Genomic DNA, 11,199 nt, shown 5'->3' on the forward strand with positions numbered 1-11,199 from the left:
AAATTAAAATTCGAAAATTTTTTCTAAAGCCTCCAGGGGACTTCGTTTTCGCACGAAAAAATTTTATGTGCCCTTATTGCATCCGGACCCACAATTATACATCTCACGCCGTCAAAGCGGATGCGGACTTCTGTACCTTCAATGTCTTCATAAATGAATTATTCCAAGTGCAGCTTACATAGTTGCAAGTGGCAGATATCCTCTCCTTAAAATGGCCAGGAAACACGGATGATTGGCAAAAGAGCGTTTCTTTACAAAGGTGTCATTTCCACCTTAGTATACCGTGACCGCATATTATGTCAACAAGTTCCCAGAAATAGGTGCAGAGAATGTCATGCACACGCTGAGTACCTTGAACATATACTATCCTGGTGTCCCACTCATGCGAGAACGACCTATCTCTACAGACATAATGCGACATAATACCGAAAGCTCTAAGGGAGATAGAGTGACTTGTCCAAAACAATAATTGGCAAATTTTCTGGAAACACAAATTTTCGGGCAGCAGTCTCCGTTGCACACTTGAAGCCTGACATCGTTCTACCACAAGGAAATTCCCTTTCATCCAGTCTGAACTTGCCTCACTTTACACAATTTGTACTTGGCTTTTTCGGCCATGATACGGTGAATTGTGAAACGTCCCTTGACGTCGTAGATTAAGCGGAAAAATTCGCCAGTCTTCTCAATGCACAGAAAAACGCTGGTGTTAAATTTGTTGCAGCTCAAATTTCATTGGTCTCCCAATGAGCAGTTGGAACAATTTTCAAGTCTCAAATGTATTTCTCTGAACGTAGGTCCACATCTGGACATCTAGGGGAAAGTATCATTTGGAGACTGAATTTTGGCTCAATGCCGAGAGTTGCGGAGTGCTGAACCGCGCTGTCAGCCACCTGAACACCTGTCGAAGCAACTATTCGCATTGCAATATTAGACTAAATAATTGTTAATAAGGAAACTAATTGAAATAATATATGCCTAATTTTCAACTTTCTTTCATTTAACAGTGTGTACTAGTCACTTAGAATAAAATTATAACTTCCAAATGTCAGGTTAGTCATGGCCGTCGATATTTAAACTAAAGCCAAATGTGTAGAAAAAGTCATGACCGTCTACATATACAATTAGGTATTTTTACTTCAACCGCCAGCTAACTTCACTTTTTTGAATACAGAAAATCTAGAGGAAATTTCTTCGATCGAACAGGCATCAATTTCAATACAGACGGTCACGACTTAGTTTTTATATGCCGGCTTTGGTGGTTTGAATGTCATGTAGGTTTTGACTAACCTAAGTTCTGGACATTATATCACGCCAAGTACAATTTTTATTCCAAGACACTAATAGTCACTGGTAAATGGGGGGAAATTAAAAGTTAGGTAATTATTAATATAACTTACCTGCTTATCAACATCTATTTCATCCAAATAACGCCCGACAAAATCATCTTGACGCGACTCACAATTTGTAGGCGACACTTCACGTTGCTCTGGATGAGAAAAAACAGTGTCTAAATGATGCTTTTCCCCTAGGTTCTCCGAATGAACCTGTGGGGTTCAAATTTGTTGTAACTCACTTGAACACCGAATCCGGTGTACAGTGGAGGATCGGCGATTTTCTGTATGGTTACAACATCCATGAAACCGGTTGGGTAGTTGGTGTCAGTGTAGACTTTTCCATCGACCTTGATGAGTCTTTGCATACAGATTTTTTTCACCTCGCTATTGGTCAAAGGTGCTTCAGCCTGTTATGGAGAAAAATCAAGAGAGGTGAAGATTCCCTCAATTGATGGAGACCAATTAATAGACGTGGGGCATAAACTACCCACAATTTGTCCAACATCCATGCCTTTGGGACATTTAGACGCTTCAAATGCTTCTTTGGACCGCGAGCCATCTTGAAGACAAAGATTGGAAATAGGAGAAGCTAACTATTTTTGTGAATGAATTCTCGGCTCCGGCTAACTACAACATAACTGACAAGCAGAAGGAAAAGGAGGAGAGGTGTCAATACCATAAAAGGGAGCTGCAGCGACTGTACCAAGAATATTCGGTTAAGACAATTGTCCTTGTGATCGGTGTTTTCGGAGGTGCGAAACTATCACTGGTTCGTAACCTTAAAGCTATTCCTGTGTGCGACAAATATACCAAGGCACTTGCGAGATTGATGCAGAAAGCTGTCATCCTTGTATCGCATCGGGTCCTCAAGACACAGGCGTGTTTCACAGGCCTTGTCGTGATTTCACCGTGCTCTGCCGACACTCATCTTACGGTTGTGAGAAGTGGCCATGGGTGTGATGGGAGCCGGTGTTATTTTTAGATAGTTACTCCCAGAGGAACCCTGTGGTGGTTTTTTAACCTTCTTTGTAAAATGTGTGTGTATTTGTGCCTGTGTCGTTTTCTTCGCTCTGGTCATTATCACTACCGCGCTCTTCTGTTAGTAAATTTGTTCTTCTTATAGATTATAGTTTCGTACTATTTTTTGCAAAAATTGGGGGTTCTAATAAGATTTTGCTGAACCTGAATGTCTAGTTCGGGTTACCGAAAGAACTTACCGCATATTATTGTGGACCCTCAGTGGATCAATACGTACTTACGTAGCTCGGGGATGCTTATAGTGACTATATATCTGTACATATCCCAATACCTGCGTACGAGTAGCAATGCATGCCATCATCTGAAATGTATCCTCCCTGTTCTACCTAATATTATTACTTTTTTTCACAGGGCATATTCGAATGATTAGTGACAGTGTGACTAAAAGGAAGTAGCAGAAGGTTGCAACAAATTTACAAGTAGAACACTACACAACATAAATTTGAATTAAATTTTCTATGTTAATGCTCTCATATTTTGGAACTGGTTGAAAACCTTAACATTAAAAAAAATCGCTGTAGTTTTTAATTTTTCATCAATTCAGTTTTGCGCTGCCTTAATTTAAAAGACTACATGCTCTATTTCAAAAAATTAATTCACATTTATACACAAGGCCTTATATTCTATTAAGAGTTTAAAATGAAAATTGCGTTTAAAGAGTTTTTGAATTTTTAGATTCCACTCCGAAAGATGTGTATTTGCATAAATAAAAGAGCATTTGTTTGTGTTATTTTCATTCACTACTTTATTTAAGTAATGACTGACAAAATGAGCCTGCATCAATGTGAGTTATTACCATTATTAAATGTATGCGATATCTACGCTTGTGTGAATGGAATGCCTATCCCGAAAAACGCCGATCATCAAAAATACATCGACTCTGTGTTGTTTACAAATGCAACAAGAATGAGATATTCGAAGAAAAAGAAAAAGGAGGAGAAATCGAAAGTTGAAAACCTCAAAATTTGAAATATTTTATCTCAAGACTAAATTTATTTTAAATTACTTCTTTCCGACGTCTGGTGATCCTACTCTAAAATGACTCAAAACTTCGTCATTCCAATTTAACATTATTTTAATTGAAAGGCAGCCAATTCAAATGATTTCATTTTAAACTCTGCGCTTTAATTTTGAATGATAGAAATTGTAATTTTTCAATTGCAATTGCTAGGTTAATTTCGATCATAACATCAACACTCTTAATTTCGGAACGCCTGACATTCACAATTGTTAACTTTTTCAGGAGTTTCAAACTTGAAGGATCAATTTCTAATACGTAAATCTTGAAATCATTCGATTAAAAATCTGCAACAATTTCAATCCAACAATTTTATTTTTGAATTTTACTAAATACTTTTTTCCTTCTAGTTGATTACAAATAAGAAAGGCCGTGGCTACGGGTACTTTACTTTCGGTACAAATAACCGGATTTTTCCGGTAAACATATAAATGGAAAAGGGGCTATTTATACCGATATTTCAGTACAAATAGCCAGATTTTGTCGGTGCACTAATCAGGGGCTAGTCGGGTTATTAATTTTGACAAAGTAGCCAGTTGGGGACTAGTTGGGCTTTTTGTTGTCAAAATTTCAGTCGGGGCCTTGTCGGTGGTTGATCAGGGGCTGGTCGGGCCTTTGTGTCCACTAATTTCCGTGCGGATAATATCTAAAAAAGCGTAATGATTTATTTGTATTCTAAAATACTAAGAATATACTAAACAATAATTTTTTTAATTTTTCCGGTTTAAGAATAGATCGATTATAGACCGATTATACATCGACTGTATACTACTTTGCGAGTGTTGTTTCTTCAGATATACTCTGTTTCTGGAAATATTCGTTAAAACTTCACTGTAAAAAATTTCGGGAATTTTCTCCCCTATTTAGTGGGGGAAAATCCTCATTTTCGTTGGAGAAAATCACTTTCCCAAGATATGGGGACGTTTTCCTAAAATTTCTTATAATTTACTAAAAAATTGGGGAAAATTCCCTAAAATTTAGGAAATTAGATGATACCTACCATTTGTGGGGAAATTTCCCTAAACTTAGGGTAACTTATACGAAAGTTTTGGAATATTTCCTACAATTTGGGGAATCCCGTGTGGAAATAACCCCATTTGGCTCTATTACAAGTCGGGCACTAATCGGGGGCTAGTCGGGTTATTAATTTTGACAAAGTAGCCTGTCGGGGACTAATTTCAGTCGGGGCCTTGTCGGTGGTTGGTCAAGGGCTAGTCGGACCTTTTTGTTCACTAATTTCCGGGCGGGCAATCTTCACGCTCTGGTCGGGAGCTAGTGGAGCTCTGATCGAGTTATTCTTATGTTTGAGTTTTCGATGAGGTTTTATCAAATGAGGTAATATCTAAAAAAGTGTAACGATTTTTTTATTCTAAAACACTAAGAATATATTTAACATTAATTTTACACCGTTTTTTGGAGAAAATATTTATTCATGTTAAATTCATCTCAAATATACTTAATAAATAATTATTAAGTTCATAATTTTGTACGAAAATCAACTTTTTATAAAAACAACGATCAAAATCTTCAAAAAGACGTAATCTTATTTTTTTGTAGTATTTTTTAGAAAATTACGAATTTCTAGAAGCATTTATAAATACCTTTGTATGGAATTTTAAGAAAATCCGTATTAGAAAAGATATATATATAGATGTAAGTGAAAAGTCTGCCGAAAGTCATAAGACACTAAATTGGTACCGATGCTTATTTTTAAATTGATCTGAAAGGTTTGCCATATGTAAATAAAGTCTAATCCTTCATGTAAATGAAATTGAAAAGAGAAAAAGTTTTTGATTAATCAGTGAAAAACAGTATACTAGTAGTAAACTATTAAATACGGTACAGTTCAGATTTCGCTACCACCTTCATTTGAGTCTTGCGGTTCTGGACTGGTAGCTTTAAAGAAAATCTGCAAGGGTGTGACGTGCCGCCTCTCGCGCAACAGAAATGACGCGTCGAGTGTTTAAGAAAGCAGTTCACACGTAACGAAGCATAAATTATCAGATTTTGTGGTTTTTTCCCGCTTGCGGGCTTTTTCCCCACATATAATAAACGTCACCTTTAATTCAAGTCATGTCAAATTTCTCTCAGATTGTGTAACAATGCCCAAACGGGTAACACACAACAACTTCTTCCAGTCCGATCATTCGTCGGGGAGATCATTATTCGTGAGCGTGCGACTTTGGCCCCCTCATCCCCACCCCCTTTTTTTAACGAAGCAAAATTACCTGGAGCAGAGACTACCGTGACCAACATGGCGGTTCCTTCAGAGCGAAGCTCTTCCATTGCTGCGTTCCAGCTGAAGTTTTTTTTTGTTAAATTAATATTCCACAAATTTTAGGGCATTTTAGTTACATAAATTTATGCGTTTTTAAGCGTAGGATCCGTTCCCCATTAAATCTTGGGTAAATTTGAGCACTTTTAAATATTTCAAAAAAGTTTATGGAGATTTCCGTAAATAATAAGTATTTTGACAAACTTTTAGGGGATGTTTCATAAATTTTGGGGCATTTGGTTAATATTCCACGCGGATGCATTATCATATGACCTCTACTAGTATCCGATCAGGCCCCGACTAAGATAAGTCGGGTCACCTGACTAACCCCCTACTAATCTACCGTGACGCTACTGGTCGGGGACTAGTTTGATGACCCAACTAGCCCCTCGGAATGATTGCTATTTGCTTTCCTAATTTCTATGCCATGGCCTTTCAAGAGTCTTTAATGTTTAATATCGTTTTAATTGATTTTGGATTTCCGAACATCAAAAATCAATCAACGAAACCCCCGAATGAATTTGGCAAATTCTTGAACTGGTGAAATAAACCTAACCACACAATATCGAAGGTATTCCTTTTCACCGAAAAGTTAGTCTTTTCTTTTTAAAAAACCCATAATTATATAAAATGATGTTCCTTGTAATCCAAAGAATCTAAATTGCATAATATTTCTTACAAATAATTTTCCAATTTCTTTTAAATTCAAAATCAATAGCGGTGTCGTTCACTGAATTTGAATAAATTATTTAAAAATAAGTATAACAATAGTTTGGCAAAGAATAATTCTATTACTGGGTAGTTTCTGAAAACGGAAAAAATCTGCCTTTTCAGAGGAATTCATCTTCGTTACCAAAAAATAAACATATAAATTAATATTCTCCTTTTTCTAATTTTTTTTAAGGTGTCCCCCGACTAATCTACCGTGCCGCTACTGATCGGGGGCTAGTCAGATGACCCGACTAGCCCCCGACTTTAAGTGGGGTCGAATGGTCGGGAACCAGACTAGTTCCCAATTTGAATTTCTACACGGGATTTAGTAATTCCTACTAATTTAGGGAATCGTTCCAAAACTAATATTTAATTTGCCGCGTAGATTAGGTAAATTTTCTAAAAATGCTTGAGTTTTTCTGTATGGTCAGGAAGATATTTTGCCCTAAAATATTCGATAAGGTAGCACAATATGTTGAATAATTTTACACAGTTTTTCGGAGAAAAGATTTATTAATGTTGAAGTCATCTTAAACATTTTTAATAAATAACCATTAAGTCAATAATTTTGTATGAAAATCAACTTTTTCTAAAAACAACGATCAAAATATACAAAAAGACGTAATCTTTCTTTTGTAGTATTTTTTAGAATATTTCGAATTTCTAAGAACATTTATAAAAACCTTTATAAAAACCTTGCGGCTCTGGACTGGTAGCTTTAAAGAAAATCCGCAAGAGCGCGACGTGCCGCCTCTCGCGCAACAGAAATGACGCGTCGAGTGTTTAAGACAGCAATCCACAAGTAACAAAGCATAATTACTTGGAGCCTCCGACTAATCTACCGTGACGCCACTGGTCGGGGGCTAATCAGATGACCCGACTAGCACCAGACTTCAAGTGCAGTCAGCTGTTCGGTGGTAACCATACTAGTTCCCGATTTGAATTTCTACACGGGTAATATTGAATTATAAATAATAAAACATAACATTTTCTCCTAGATAAACGTATATGACCCTGGTATTTATGAGGGAAAATTTCAAAAAGAAAATAATTAAGAAACCTAACCCCCAAGTACCTGTACTCACGTCAAAATTCTAACATTCACAGCGAAATTTAGAAAAAATTCCCCCAGTACGTTACACTTTAATTATAAGTAAGAATTTAGTCGACGAATTCATGGTTATTGCCTTATTTGTTAATACTGGACCAGATTTTAAGGCATCAAAGAACTTGTTGTTTTCACGCACTCTGTTTCACAGAATTTAATAAACATGCGTATTAATTTTTCAACATGATGGTATATTAAAATTGATATAAGGTATACGCAAACAACTTTACTCACATGTATATTAAATTTCGAACAGATTTTTTTAAACAGTTTTCAAATTTGAAATTATTATGAATAAGGCCTTTTTTAATTTTAGATCTCCCCAACCCGCTCCGCAATATTATTTAATCAACTTTCCCTGAAAATATTTCGAAATTTTCTGAGTGCATGCGCCTATGAAATTTAAAAAGATTCTATTTTTAGCATGGTACCTAGTGTTTTAGGCAAAAATTTAACATTTTATTTTCTTTTCTTCAAAGTTCTCCTGTATATCAAACGCCCGTGAGGAGATCGTTAGCCTGAAGAAAAGTTTAGTCGTCACGCCCGGTGAACTTGCTTGGCGAAGTAAAAGGTGTGCTAATGACTGCATCGTTGCTCGCTTGCTTTCTTGCATCCTCTTTGTGACGTTAGCGTGAACGTGGGCGCGTAAGCGTATCGTAGTATAAAGAGAATTTCGTGACGAGCCTCATATAGAACCATATCAAACGAGCAACCACAACATTCAGTCAAAGGCGTCTCTTCTTCTTAACTTAACCCACTTTTGTAATTATACTTTGATGCACATATGCGTCATTTCTTTTAAGAAACTTTGCCATAGAAGGAGTGAAACTCACATAAAGAAAAGGCTTACGTGAGAAAACAGGAGAGATGAATGAAAGATCTTCATCTCCCGTACAAAACTCATTTTTTAATAGGAATGATAACATTAGGGCTTCTTACTTAAAGCAAAAGAATTTGCGTTAATAAATATTTTCTCTTCCAAGTAAGTTCACTAATTATCTCCCTCTTAAATATTCTTTTGCTTTAGAAAAAAGTCGTCATTTTGATGAAGTATTCCTTATTTATGACTCATTTTGTTCTTCGAAATATTATCTGCAATTCTATTTATATGGATATTATTAAACATAAACTAGAAATAAGAGCTAGGTAGGTATAAAAAGCTATATATTACAAAATTATTTGATGAATCATTTGTTTCACACAATATAAACTGTGTCTCGATAAGAGCTAACGAATATTTTAAACAATACAATAAGCTATCGATGATTTACGATTTTTTCTAAAACAAAATCAAAAATCTCAAATAAACTAATATTAAATAAAACTTTAAGACTCCACTATTATTTTATATTGCACATGAATGCATCTATTGAAATGTACTATTTTTAACAATATTGCTGCTTTCCTCTATTTTATAAACTATTTTTAAATTGGTTAAATTTTGATATAATACTAGTCAACAATTTTAAGGTTCTACGTGAGAACAAACGATAAAAACCGTGGAGAATTTTAGAATAAATAACAAATATTTAGAAGAAATATTAGCGCCCAAATATTTACTTGTTTCAGAATTAAGAAAAAGGTTTATACCTAACTGTATTAAACATATGAAACTCTAAAACTTAATTTGTTTAACACACGAGAAAATTAGTCAAATTTAACAGTAATAATAATCCAGTAACAAAATAGACATATGCTTTAAGGTTCCTACATTTTTATTGCTACAACAGTGAAGTGGAACATTAGATATGAAAGTGCATTTCACCATAACGGATCTAACGGAACATTACGACGCATCTGAATACCAAAGAGATTGTTCAATTATTCGGTTGTCTAAAAATCAGGTGCATATGTTAGGTAGACGCGGGACTGTAAAATAAAATTTTTTAAATTCTAATACATAATACAAATATAAATTTATTTAAACATACAAAAACAAACGAAAATATTGTGAATAAAAAACAATTCTAAATATATTTATATTTTATAATAAGTATAATAAGTATTGTGGCCGGAGTTCACCACCGGCGCAAAACTGACCCAGTACTGCCCACCAGTACAGACAGCCGTTGGTTCGCCAAGTACTGGCAGAACTTTGGCTGCACGACTGGGGCGGCACTATGCCAGTGGTACAAAAAGATCTTAATCGTTGTAGAATAGTCTAAGAAACCTAAAAAACAAAACATTACACGAAGGTTTAAAGAAAATTGTCATTAAAAAAATTGTTGCGCAATGTGGTAAAATTTCTAAGTTCCGTCGATAAAAATCTTCAATGCTCATTAAACGTTATTATCAGAACTTTTAAAATGGTCTAAAACGCGAAAAAATCAAATATTACACGAAGAAAAATTGTAGTCGATTTAAATGATTTATTTAATAATTATTTTATTGATATTCTTGTTAACATTTCGTGTATTTTACATTTGCATAACGTCGTATAATAATAAATAATTAGAAAAAGAGAGATTAAAATTTAGTACTTTAACTTTTCTGAACTGTAGTTTATGAGGATGGCTTTTTCTCCAAGTTTCAACTTGTCGGTTTAGCGCAGTGGTTAGTACTCCCGACTGCTAGACGATAGATTGAGGTATAGATATGTAGGTTCGACCCCCCCGCCCCCAGCGTTAGAAATTTTATTTGTAATTTAATGTTTAAAAATGTAATATATGTATTCATTCTAAGCAGTGCCATTAACATGTATTGCCAAAATACTCGCAGTCAATTATTATTTTTTTTAAATACCTTTTTTGTTATATGTTTAGGTCATAGAAATAGTGGGTGTTAAAATTAAACAAATAGTTAGAAAATTATATTTTTGTAAATATAAATAATATTCGGACGATATTCAGTCCTATGATGATGAATGGATGTTCTTTAAAACAATTGAATAATTTTTTATCATTTTTAAAATTAACTCCGGCATTTTCGTACGTCAACGGTTTGTCAGTACTGCCCTAGTACTGGCAATCAGTACTGCGCCAGTGCTAGCAAGGCAGTACCGCCAAGCATTACAAGCAGTACTGGCACAGTACTGGATCTCCGGCAGGCTGTACTGGGCCAGTACTGGGCTGGTGGTGTATTTCTACCTGGGTTTATTTAGACCTGCGGTGCCAGAGTGAATCATACCTGGGTATGCAATTTTCGGACACTCACTATTAAAATGACTGGTGCTTTCGTCAAAACCCTACTTCTTGCAAAGCCAGTATACGGGATCCACTAAGTCTCGAACTGACTCGAAGACATAATCGAGACTCGAAGATTAATTTTGGTTTCCTTCGGAATTTTCGAATGAGAAATTGCTTAGTTGATCAGGCTACAAATTAATTTTTTTTGCGATTATGTCACTATTTGAATTTATTCAATTCAATATATAGTTATTAGTTATTGGTATTTTAATATTTTCCTGAGGCGAAACTTGTAACACGAAAGTTGTGAAAATTTAAAAATATATCAAATACAAAGAACAGTCCTTTCAGAATATGCTCAATGACTTCGCTTGGGACTGTCTTCTTGTAAAATTTCTATATGTTTTCTGGTATTTTAGAAAAAATGCTTATACTTTTTTAAACATACATTATAAGGATATGAGCGAATTTCAAAAGATGCTCTTCCTCATACACGGTAAAAAAAATTGAGCTGTGACAGGGATATTATTCCTTATTATAGCCAAACATTTAGCTGAAAACGAACGAAGGAATTTAGAAAGATCCCTGGA

General features: G+C 35.0%; 1 protein-coding gene and 1 pseudogene across 1 annotated transcript in view; both read right to left on the reverse strand.

Moving 5' to 3' along the window:
- The window catches only part of LOC117181247 (zinc finger protein chinmo), a 172,422-nt gene that overhangs the window by 52,276 nt on the left and 108,947 nt on the right, over positions 1-11,199 (reverse strand). The window lies entirely within an intron of this gene.
- LOC117181010 lies at positions 562-1,895 on the reverse strand (annotated as a pseudogene).

This window comes from Belonocnema kinseyi, chromosome 10 (assembly GCF_010883055.1).
Source record: "Belonocnema kinseyi isolate 2016_QV_RU_SX_M_011 chromosome 10, B_treatae_v1, whole genome shotgun sequence".
NCBI classification, from domain to species: domain Eukaryota; kingdom Metazoa; phylum Arthropoda; class Insecta; order Hymenoptera; family Cynipidae; genus Belonocnema; species Belonocnema kinseyi.